Genomic DNA, 13514 nt, shown 5'->3' with positions numbered 1-13514 from the left:
TCTCGCCTAAAGCAAGAAAACTTTTTAGTATCTGCCTTTACTGGACGACACTGAAGTTTACAGTCTTTGAACGCTGTTTATCTTTCTTCACACATCACTGTGAACTTTATATTGAACCTGAATGGCCGTCTCTGAGTGTACGCAGACACACACACACTGGCTGTTATTAATCTATACGGCTCTTCTTTGGCCTTATAATTCATCCACATCTGCACACTCTTCTTCAAAGAGCTAAAAGCCACTGTGTGTGTGTGTGGAACACTCTCCAGACTGAGCTGGAAATGTCTGAAGTGATTTCACTCTGTTCGTTCTTATTAGACGGACGAAAGAAACGGTGCCTGTGTTTTTAATTTATTACCGAGACTTCAACTCCTGCACTGTAAACTTCATACACTGTTAACTTTATTCTTAAATCTCTAATATTAAAGGCGCCATATGTAAGAATGTGGCCAAAAACAGTTACTACATTCAAATTCAAAATAGCGAGGTCTTTTAGGTTTCGTTTTCTGACGTAACTGGCAACCCATGGTTGCTTGGCAGCTGAGACTCTACTGGCTGCAATGATTGGTAGATGGCGGTAGGTGGCGCCACATGCCAAAACATGATTTCAAAACATAAACATGATTTGCAGTCTGCAAATTTTTTGGCTGTTCTGTTGTTGGTGAGTTCAGTTTGTTATATGAATACCTTTAAAGGTGCATTATGTAATAAATCTAAAGCAACTGGCAATAAATTCCACCTAATATGTCACAGAGACTCAGGAATAATGTTCATATAACAAACTGAACTCACCAACGACAACAGTACAGACAAAATATTTGCATTAAAAAAAATATTTTGCAGACTGCAAATCATGTTTATGTTTTGAAATCATGTTTTGGCATGTGGCGCCACCTACCGCTGTCTACCAATCATTGCAGTCAGTAGAGTCTCAGCTGCCGCGCAACCACGGGTTGCCAGTTACTTCATGAAAGCGTAACCTAAAAGACCTTGATATTTTGAATTTGAATGTAGTAACCGTTCTTACATATGCCACCTTTAACTATGATGTGTGCTCTTGGCCGGGTCACCCTTTGAGATTTTGATCTCAATCTGGTTAAATAAACCATAAAAAAATCATAAATATATACATTTCTTTATGAATTATTCCTTTTTGTGCCATGTTAAAAGTGTAATTATGTTTAAAAGAAATAAAACAGACCCTTAAAATATCCGATTTCAGGAAAAAAAACACTTTTTTCTTATTTTACATTTTCCAGACAGAAGCACTACGCATGCGGTAAATGCAACGAGTGGACATTTATACTGTACAGACATTTTATTTTCCAAGAAATAAAAATTATAAAAGGCTTATAATAAAAAGTGGATTTATCCTCATGAAGCTGTCGTCTGAAGCTGTTGAGAGGGATCGAGTAACTCCACGTCCTCTTTGGTGTTGTCAGGACAGCCCGAGTCTCTCGAGCACTTTGTGTTCTCAGCGTGGGTTTGGGCCTCGTTCTCCAACTGACGCTCAGCTGTAAAGCAGAGAGAAGAAGATCTGTTTGGATATTCTAAATCCTATTGTTTCTGTGCATTCAGGCTTAAAAGTCCTGTTTTTGTCTGCAGCCGCTGTCCTCGTGTGTCCTGCTGTATTCTCAGAAACATTCTTCAGAGTTATCCTGTTAATCTTAACCTCTTTAGCTCGCTTCTTAAGTAGCCTCCTGGTCTTATCTGCTTAAGGTGTCATGTCACTTGTGTCTCTGAGTATTATTCCCAGTTTTATCACATAAATATTCTGCGACACACTGTCCCCCGGATGACATTTTCCAGCGTTTCCCCCACTACTCACAGCGCAGTCGTCGCAAGGAGTGGACAGCAGCGAGCAGGCGGTGCCCGTGCTCTGGATCGGTCACATTGAGCTCCGTCAGGTGATGCTGCCTCAGCCTCAGCAGGTCCTCCACTGTTTGGTAACCGTTCCGCTGCAGAGACGAGGAAAACTCCTGATGAAGGAAGCGAGGAAAAAACGCTGAATGAATCACAAACTGAATGACCAAACCTTCTGTATGGATGATTTACAAATAAAAAGAAAATACCTCCAATCTCAGGAGCTTTAACACTTCCTGGACAGTCGACCCGTGTCTCATTTTGTGGGTTTGTGTCTCCTTCTGTCTCTCAGGATTCTCCTCTCTCAGCACGTCCACATAAATGAACTTAAAGTTTCCGATCTTGCCGTTCAGCATCCCTGTCCATATTCCCATGGGCCGCTTAGCGATGATGTCAATCACATCTCCCACCTAAACAATCAATTAAATTTGACATTTATTTCTCAGTCTATACCAGTGGTGTCAAACATAAGGCACCTGGGTCAGAACCAGCCCGACGGAGGGTCCATTCCGGCCCATAGGAGGAATTTGTGAAGATTTCAAATAATAATAATAATGTGAAATACTATATTTTTCAGTTCCAGTATTAATATATGCAGCACATTCTAATATATATTGCCATAAAATTTTTATGTTGCCCATTACCCACTGTTAATTGAAGTTTTTGGACGAAATGTCATGTCTCTTATCATTTCCTGTTTTATTTTGACATTGCAGCATGTCCTGTTCTTTCACTTCCTGGTTTCCCTGTTCTTACCTGTTGGTTTCCTGCCCCTGTGTTTCTCACTAGTAGACCCCTGACATGTGTTAACTCGACGAGCATGGATGTAATCACTCTGTTCTCTTGTTCTTGTTGTTCTTCCTGGTTCCTGACTCCTGAGTGAAGATGACGTGAACTTTTTGGTCTGTGAGTACAAATATTACTCTTGACACCAACACCTGCTCTCTTTGTCATGATATACTGAAAATTAAAGGTTGGTGCTTTACCTACTTTAACAAAAATTTAAATAAATATTTTTTTTTCAAAGAAATTAATATTTATTTAGCAAAATAATTACTACCATTGAATTCAAATATCACACAAATGGAAATAATGAGTGTTTGTGCAACTGTGCAGACAAATAAAAATAGATTAAATTAGTCGCAGTATGAAGTTGCTTGTGGTTGGACAATTAGGATTGATGATCTTAGTAAACGAGACCTTTTAAAACAAAAACTTTATAAAAATTATTTAGCAAAATTTATACTACCATTAAAGGTGCCATATGTAAGAATGTGGCCAAAAACGGTTAAGACTTTGAAAAAGCTAAATATCAAGGTCTTTAAGGTTTCGTTTTCTGACCTAACTGGCAACCCATGGTTGCTCGGCAGCTGAGACTCTACTGACTGCAATGATTAGTAGATGGCGGTCGGCGGCGCCACATGCCAAAACATGATTTCAAAACATAAACATGATTTGCAGTCTGCAAATGTGTTTTTTTTTTTTATGCAAATATTTTGTCTGTTCTGTTGTTGTTAGTGAGTTCAGTTTGTTATATGAACATTATTCCTGAGTCTCTGTGACATATTAGGAGGATTTTATGGCCAGTTGCTTTAGATTAATTACAGTGCACCTTTAAATGCATATGCATACCCTCCCCCCCTTTCTCTTTCCCCATTTCCTCTGTCCCCCATTTTTCCTTTCACCCCAACCTATCGAGGCACACAGACACACAAGGTGAACTGTCTGTCCAAGGTTTGTCGCTAACGTCTTGGGTCTCCCTATATTATTAGAACGGTTTGTGATTTAGCAAATATAATGTAATCATTGACCAAACAAATGTTGCTGGTTTCTATGAGAACCTAGAAGGTCAGTCAAGGTCACCAAGGTCACTAGGATTCAGTGTCTGGGAGTGAAACAGCAACACCATAACTTAAAAAACACAGAAAGCTAAGGCCTCTTAGTTTCCATATCCCCACATAATACTTTCTTCCTTTGGGCTATAACCTACATCCCAAGAAAAGTTCATCCCTATCTGTTCTTTTCTGAGTTATTCTGCTCAGACTTTCATCTTAAATGTTAAATAATATATGATATTACATAATTAGCCGAGTTTCCATTTCCTTTCCCGACCCCGTTTACCTTGAGCTTGAGAGATTCCGTGTCATATGGACTCGGCGTGTGCTCCGTGTGGACTCTGGCTCGGCCGCAGAACGCGTCCTCCTCCTCCAGCCTTAGACTGCCTCTGTTACTGGACCAGTCTGACCCACTGGTGACTCCACCTGGAGAACAGCACATTGGGTTCAGTGAAGGGTTAGCTCATTACTGTACTGAATTCCTGCCGCTCTGTGATCATTCCGCGGTAACAGGAGAGGTCTGCGTGGAGGATTTGGGTTGCCTAAGGTGAGGATGGCTCTTCATTAGTGCATTTAAAGTGGTATAAAACGAGCAGAGGGAGGAGTGAGCAAACCTGAGCTGCATAATTCATTGCATTCAGCGCACGATTGTGCTTACTTGAGGAGCTTTGTCCACTCTTGAGGCTGTAGAGGCTCTCCAGCGAGGACTTCCTGTGTCCTTGAGTCAACGCTCGCCCACCAGGAGCCTCCTGTTTAGATGTTCCATTCATCTGCGTGCCTTCGTTCTGCACAAAACAACACACATTTTTAATCTGACAAACAAAGGAGTCAAAAAGCCCTGCTGCGTTTGATTGCTCGTGCGACGACAAGAGCTCAGTGTTCCAGTTCACACTGGGACACGCAGCTCCTCTTGGCAAGCAAAACACTTAATCCTGCAAGAGTTACCTCGCTTTTTATAGCTGACATCTATAGGAGGTTGTGTGCTCAGCATATAATCACCAGCTACCTGTGTTCTTAACTTCCCGTCCCTGTGCAGGGAGTTTTCACAGCATGGACTTTCTGGCACAGACCGTAAGAGTGCATGATTCTGAAGCTGCAGCTCATATAGGCTGTCTGGGATATAGGATCTGCAAATAGAAAAACTCTAAATCACGATTTCTCTGACATTTTGACTGTATAATGTTTCTGTATTGGTCCAAGAGGACATAAAGTCACAAGTAAACACTAATCCTTTACATACTCTACGTAGCATTAGTCCCAGAAGACGTCACATATGACAGGATTAACAAGTGATCCATGATCTAATCCCATGGTTCTCAAAAATCAGAAATACTCTTCTACTGTATACACATAGAAAATGACACAAATAACAACAAAAAAGACTAAATGATAATAATCAGAGTCACCTTATGTCTCACTCCATCATAATCTAATTTCAATATACCAGTGTTTTAAGTATATCTGAGGATTTACACCGAGTCTTGCAGCTAATAAGGCCGAACGATATTGATTTGCTTTATATTTGCATATACATCAATGTTTATTTTTATTTTCTGTGCCAGATTTCTCACCAAATATCCTGTCTTACTTTCATTGAGGCTGATAAAAGCTGGCATATAATTTAACATACGACATAACAATAGTTATTTGTTAACTATGCGTGCGATAACTGCATGTTATCAAATTCCCATAATAAATCCTGACGGCGACGAGATTATAAAACAACGTTTCAGAGAGACAGAAAGAGAGTGACACACGGAGAGAGAGAAAAGTAGGTCACAGAGAAAAACGGCTATGATATGAAACAATGGTCCTGCAGCTGGGATTCCAACCACAGCCGCTGTGATTATTTTTGGGATGCACCATTGAACCAGATGTCCTGTTTTTAGCAAAGTCCAGGTTTGTGTGTGTGTGTGCATATATGAAATGATTATGATTAATCATTAGCCGTGCATTAGTTTAGCATTATTTTAGCACAGAGGTCTCAGGTTTGCAGCCCCCCAAATAATTTATAGTTCTAATGAGTTATTTTGTTGTCGTTTTTTAATCAATGGATAGAATTTTACATCATAAATACGTTTATATTGGGAACTATCTATCGTTCCACATCAAAAGGAAGACTTTTATTTTAAAATTCTGTGAAATATCATCATAAATAAACCAAAATAGACACTCAGTGGCCACCAGGTCATTTGAGTTTGAGAGTCCTGCTTTAGCATGATGTTCATGAGTCATTATTATATAAAATATTATATAAATATTATTATTATTATTTGTAGTATCAGTTTTATTATAAATGCCGTCTATGGATACTTATATGGCCATAAACCTTTGTATATGCACTGTATGTCTTGGAGGCAAAGTGATTTTAAATGAGGTTAATCACTTAACGGGGGTGTGAAAACTCAAATTAGCATAATATTCCATCATGATATCAAGATATTGATGAGGATTTTTCACCGAATTTCAAAATAAAAGTGCTTGTTTTGATATGGAATGATGTATACGTCATAACAATAAGATATTTATGACGCAAAATAAATCTATTAATATGAAAAACAGAGAAATAATAAAAAAAAATGAAATAATAGTGTATATAATATATGATATAGTATATAGTATAGTGCTGTGTTTAAAGGCAAAGGACATTGTGGGCCATATTTTTTCATCATAACATGATGTCATGTAATTGATTGGAGGGCCACATTTGGCCCGCGGACCACCATTTTGACACCGCTGACATACAGTATGTGGTTGGACCTGTCAGTCGCTGCTCCACTAATTTGAACATGTAAAGAGAGTTTGCGTGTATTCGTGCTAAGTGATCGTAGGTTTGATTGATTGTTTGCAGAGCAGAGCAGGTGTAACGGCGCGGTCCTGACAGCTGTGTCTGCTGTTCGCCAACAGATGTTCTTTCATTGTGTGTGTGTGTGTGTGTGTTTGTGTGTGAAGCATGAGTGCAGGTGCCTTCACAAACTTCAAACCCTTTGCTTTGTATGAAGTGAACATAAGCCTGACATACGGTGATGGCTGTCACGGCTCTCTCTGCCGGGGACACGGTGTGCGTCCTGTCTCTCTGTGACGGAGCCTCTGTTTGCGTCTCCTGCAGCCTTGAGTTGGTGAGATGATCATTCTGCTCCGGCTGAAAAGAAAAAAAACATGCATTAAACATCTGGCGTTCCTCCGCAACCGCTGAACAAACACAATTTAAATGAGGTGGATGAAGTGAATTCTATGACAGACCGTTACCAGACAGCTTCCATCATCCTGTGCTTTCATTAAAGGCGAGTGCTGCGTGAAGGCGTCAAATCTCCCAAATCTGGTCATCTGGGTGAAAAAGAGATTAAAACGGGAGTGTTTTTAAGTGACAGATGGGCATATTATCTGCCTCTGTGTGTCTGTGGGTTCCTCCTGTGAAACCCCCCCCCCCCCACACACACACACACACCATGGGCAGTTTGTGTTCATCCCTGTTTGTCATTTGTAGTCTGAAATTAGGTTAACCCTGTACCAATAGCAGCAGAACTGAAGAAACGATGAATTTCGGACCATTCTTGAGGCATTTTTTCCAAAATGTTGCCATGTTTCACAGTATTAAATTATAAAAGTTAACCCTGTTTATCATTTGTATTCAGAAATCAGGTTAACCCTGCCCTAGCAGCAGTAGAACCGAAGATTTGGTGCATTTTTTAATGTCTTGAGTCAAAATATTATATTTTGATGATAATATTTCATTATTTGTGCGCAGCCGCCTGACATTTAACACTAAACCTGCTGCTGCTTGCTTCTCATTTACTTGCTGTATGTATAATGTATCAACATAATTCATAATGTATAATAATATGCTTTAAGGTGTATTATTTAGTGGTACTACATTCTGCATCAGCCACTTTAAGCAGGATGTTCTACGCTGTCTAACATAATGCCATCGCATTTGTTTCGACATGATTACGACTTGAGTTAAAATGTAGCTCTGGTTCAGAATATAATAAAATAATTTCTTGTGCAGGTTGTTTTAAATGTTCCCGTGAAGAGCTTTGAGGTGTAATTAAAAGCTCAGGCTCAAGCTCATAATAAACACGAGCAACTGTAGCCTTATTTAAAAAAAAATCTAAACTATCATCATCAATGTGTCACATTCAACATCACTTCCGAAAGAAAAACACATAAAGATGTAGACACTGCACTCCTTAGCTGCAGACGTGATGATGGGCTGGAGGTGCCGTGACCTCGCAACATGTTCATCCTGCTCAATGAGGCTCAAAGGTCACTTAAAGCTGCACTATGCGAGATCGCAAAAAAAACCACATACTACTGTTTGAGATCCCAGCTGTTTTGCTGTGTTTCCATCATGGTTCAGTACGGTACGGTGAGGTATGGTAGGCGGGGTTTGGGCCATGTAGGGTTGTGGGTGGAGCCACCCTGATCGTATCGTACCATTTTACTCTGGTACCGCCCAAAAAATGGGTACCAAAGAATGGAACGATAGGAGCCAGTTATTTTGTTACTATTCCGAATGGAAAAGCAAAAAAAATATGTACAGTACTTGAACCGAGCCGGACTGTTTTCCACTCGCGTTTGTCCTGAGCTGCTCCCGTCTGTGCTATTTGTCCGTCCGGCACGTTAACGTATTAACATCGTTTCAGGATGTTATCGGTGTCAACGTACATTAACGCATGTGACTCCCGATAAAATGAGTTTAACGCTGAACTTTAAAAACAGAGGCACACATATGCAGTACACAGGTACCCTGGTTATTTGTAGCGCTGTAGGCTTGCTAACGGCGCTAACTAGTAAACGATGCCTGGACTCTGGTGCCGCGGCACATAAACATGACGTCGCACGTGTCTTTTTTACGGTCAGTCGTCATGGAAACACGTCATGCGTTAATGTGCGTTAACCCTTTAAGGTACTACTCAACCATTTGGTTGACCACACTTTAAGTCACTATATCTCATTGAAAAATGCATCGAGCTGAACTCACTAACACTTAATGTGACTTGTGAATGTTGTATGAATTATGCAAAGTAGGTTTATTATGAACAGACATCTCAACCGTTTGGTAGAGGCCTGTATCTGAAATACTGTGGGGTCTAATTAATATATATATATATTGTCATTATGTTATCATAAGTAAATAAAATAATAAAAATAATAAATAAATAATTTTTCCATTGCTTTTTTCTTGGTGCGTACCTTAAAGGGTTAACGTTGACGCTGTTAGCGGTGCCCAGCGCTACACAAATCATATTGCATCATTGTCTTGACTCTCTTGTAGTAGTTTGTGTCTTACTTTGCAGCGTAGGCAGTCACTGTTGATGCTGAAATAGCAACATTTCCACCTATGTCGGCCTGTATGCAAAGCAGCTTATGAGAACAGCCTTATCGTGCACATCCCTTTAATTGGTCACTTTCTGCCTTTATAAGCAAAAAGAACCTTGAGATGCAGAATTCCAGTTCTAGTTCTCGTGAAAATCTTGACCAAAAGAAGACTCTGTATCTAATCCAGTCTTATTTCCTGGTGTTAATCCTGTATAATAAAACATCTTACTGTGTTTTGTGACAGATCAGCGATGGAGTGGACGATCTGCGGCGGAGGCTGCTTGACGTCCAGTTCCCGCATCAAACTCTCGAATCGGTTCCAGTCCGCGGTCCGAGGCGTCGTGGAGGTGGCGCCGCACACGTGCAGCTCGTGCTGAGGTTGGTGACAGTTTGTGTAGAAAGGAGACCAGGGCTGTGAACACTCAAAGGGGCTCCATGTGTAATGTCCAACCTTTGGACTCCACATGTCCTGCTCCTTGTCTGAATGTTCATGGTGTTTAGTCTGATGCTGCTGCTGCTGCTGTGGTGGAACAGAGGACTTCTCTGATCTCTTCCCCAGGCCCATGCAGGTTAACACTGGATTGTTGTTGCTCAGCACATCTGCCAAACGATCTGCACACGAGCAGTAATTATATATATATATATATTTTGGGATGATGATCATGCAGAAATGCAGCTTCTCTGACAGGTTGAGGAACATCACACCCTCTACAGTAACTCACCATTATCGTCAGACGTGTTCCTCCCTTTGTTCACTTTCACCAGACTCGGTGACTTCTTCAGCCGTCTCTTGGTGTGTGTGGATCCTGCTGCGTCAGTCGTTTCACTGTCCTATAATGAAGAAACAGTATGTGCATACAAAGCACTTTACACACACACACACACATGCAGCTCTGTGTGGTGACTTTTGCTTCCATCACACACTTCTTTTAATGTGTGTTGCTGCAAAATGTTCACATATTCGACATAAGAATCTCTTATAGTTTGTCATTCTGTGTGAAATACATCAAGTTTTTATTATATTAAATTTTATTTACTGTATTTTTATTGGTGGAAAATGAGTACATTTGGATCTTAGGGACATGTGCACTTTACTCTAACCAGGTAAATTACATTGAGGTCAGCAACTAGTTTTATGTTATTATTATATTGTATTATATTTTATATTATATTGGATGGAAAATGATGTTAGTATTACCTTGGTTTTTATTAAACTATATTTATCTTTGATTCAAAGTGAAAATGTACTTTATGTATGTGCTGCAGTATAAAGTATGATAAATGGCTTCATTATGTTTAACATTGTTATACACGTCCAAAAAGGAGGTTATATTGAATTTATTTCTATACATCTTTCTTTAACAGTGTTTATATTATCCTACATATCTCATTTTAATAGTTAATATCGCTGCTTCTAGTCAGTTGTACTGTTATTTCTGGTATAATATTCTTATTATTCCTTATTTTGAGAGCCTTAACATACACCAAAACTCAAGAAATGATGTGGCCGCATCATTTTTGGTGAAAATTTTACGTGTGAAAAGTCGTTGGAAGTGGGAGGGGCTAAAAACTGACGTAAAAAAAATAACATCTATCAGTGTCAGGTTTAACGTCCTGTACATGAACGAAAGTTGGTACATGCGTTTATTAGGTTGGGTTGGCTAATAATAACAATACTATATAATATTAATCTGTTTATTTTGATACTGTTTCTTAACCTGATGATAGATATATATATATATATATATATGTACACACAGTGTATACATTTGGAGAACAGTGACCCTGTATCACCCTCGGTGCTGCACAATCACTTGTTCCCCCTTGTGTCCTTGCCGTCCGGCTCCCATCTCAGCTATTAGCTGTTGGCATGAAATGCAAAAAAAAAATTCAGGTGTCCTCGAGAACAAAAGGCAGATATAAAAGGGCCTTATAATGGAGATTAAAGATTATAAAGGAGATTAAAGTAAATGGTGGATCTGATTTTGGCTGACATACAGCTGCCCTCCCTCATGTTTCCTCCACATCTACCACTTTTTTTTTTTACCTCTTGCAACCTTTAACTTCTGTAAAATGATGTCTTATAATTTACTACAGGCAAAGATCAGGAACCTCAGTCGTTCCCTCACGTGTCACATGTGGCTGCAGGATTACAGGAGACTAAACTCTGACACCTGCTTGCACCAATGTTTAGAATTAACCTGCTTGTGTCCACGTGTGTGAACCACATTCATAAGACGTCGGTTACTTTCTCCGAGAATAGGGTGAGGTTTATTTGCAGCACTTTGAATGTGCAATAATTGTATGATAAAGAGACACAGTATACGGTTGTGTGTGTGTTACCTGAGCTGGTTGATGGGTCCTGTCGTAGTCTCTGGTCGCTCTGCTGAGCTGACAGGGAGCTTCACACGTCTCTGCAGGCATCAGCACACACACATGGCAGATAGTACTTATTATAATTATAGAAAATATTGCTTAATTGGAAGTGGGCTGACATGTGTCTTTACCTTTGTTTTGATGAGATGCGTCCTCCTGTTCACCAGAGGACGTCCAGCAGATATGATTACTGTGTATTTCTACAAGGCGGAGGAGACACGTTGCAGTATCATGCAATATTAATTATGAATTAAGTCCCAATAATCTGTAAGTAAAATGGGATTTGAACTACAGTGAAGTAAAAAAACTTTGTGCCAACCCAAGGTTTCGTTGTCCATGGCTGACGTCGATAAACATGACCTTAAAAAAAGACAAAATGATAAATACTTTAATTCCCTAATGGATCCTAAGTTGATTCTAAACAATAAAAGCTAAAAATATATAATATAATATAATATATATTACTGAACAACAGGAGCCAAGAAATGTTAAATACCTTCTACTGTTCCTTTTTGATTTCTGTGCATTCTGGGATACATTCTTGGCAGAAACAGAGAACACAGTTTCAGAACAATTATTGATTAAAGGTGCATTATGTAATACATCTAAAGAAACCGGCCATAAAATCCACCTAATAGAGACTCAGGAATAATGTTCATATAACAAACTGAACTCACCAACAACAACAGTACAGCCAAAATATTTGCATTAAAAAAAAACAAATTTGCAGACTGCAAAGCATGTTTATGTTTTGAAATCATGTTTTGGCATGTGGCGCCACCTACCGCCGTCTACTAATCATTGCAGTCAGTAGAGTCTCAGCTGCCGAGCAACCACGGCTTGCCAGTTATGTTACAGAAACTACAGAAAACGAAACCTAAAAGACCTCGGTATTTTGAATTTGAATGTAGTAACCGTTTTTGGCCACATTCTTACATATGGCACCTTTAAAGAATTAAAAATAAAAATAAAAGAGATACACATATTAGCCACTTAGCAACATTTTATACTCTTAGATGATACAACTGTTATTTCAGGCATGCTGTTTAGTTCAAATAACCTCTTTATATGTCCTTAAGTTACTTTTAATTACCACAACTTCATTATTTTGATCACTAGAATAACAGTATACATTTCCTGTTGTGCTTTTATTCTGAAATTCTTGCTTTGAAATGATATATTGTTTTACTGTTAAAGCACCAAAACAGCCTGATGTTGACATACAGGATGTTTTTCCTGGTTTTCTACATGGCTGCATGGCGTGAGTTGCTGTTTTCAACTCAACAACCACATTTTTTTGTTCTCCTTCACCCTTAGTTGTGAAGGGACAACTATACCAAACACCAATGTCTCATGAGGTGAAGTGTGTGTGAGATGACTGTAAACGTACAGAGGTGATAGATGGATCGGAGCCTCCCCACTGAGGCTCACACCTCATGAGAGACGCGCTGCACTGGTACTTGGGCAGGACGTCCTTGAGCGTTTGACTGTAGGCCGCTTCGTATACGCTCTCTGTGGATCCCGCCTGGAAAACACAACAACAGTCGCCAGTTTGTATGACAGCAGCCGATAAACGCCCCGCTGTCATGCAAACTTTTACATTAAATGCATCTTATTATTGAGGTTCATCGAGGAGGACTCGTCGGTAATCAATCATCGTTGTGGCTACACAGTATAAAATCGATAAGGGGCCTTGAGTCGAGGGCAGCAGAACATGACTTCTAATCAAAGAGTTTGGCATCAACCCCGCAGTGTAATTACTCTGCATGTACAGCGTTGTCACTCAAACATGCCAAATCAATACCCATCACTCTGTGCTTTACTTTATTGTACTTAATTCTTTCCCCCAGCTCCTGAATAAGGAAGCTCAGCAGTCTGATTTAGTCTGCATGTAAGGAAAAGAACAATGATCTGTGGAAACGAACAGTGTAATATGAGTATAGAGTTTAGTTTCATCTCACTGATCTGGAGCTCCACCTTAAGCCAGCTCTATCCTTAACCTCATTATGGTTATCATATACTGTATATATGCACCTTATTGAGACTATGTGTTAAAACGTGGGTACACTCTCGTCTTGTTTTCAGCCAGTTCTTTGCCTTTATTATGAAAGTTTTAAC

Source organism: Microchirus variegatus (assembly GCF_963457635.1).
Source record: "Microchirus variegatus genome assembly, chromosome: 2".
In the NCBI taxonomy this organism is placed as follows: Eukaryota; Metazoa; Chordata; class Actinopteri; order Pleuronectiformes; family Soleidae; genus Microchirus; species Microchirus variegatus.
The sequence above is the reverse complement of the archived record's forward strand: the minus strand, read 5'-3'. Positions refer to the sequence as shown.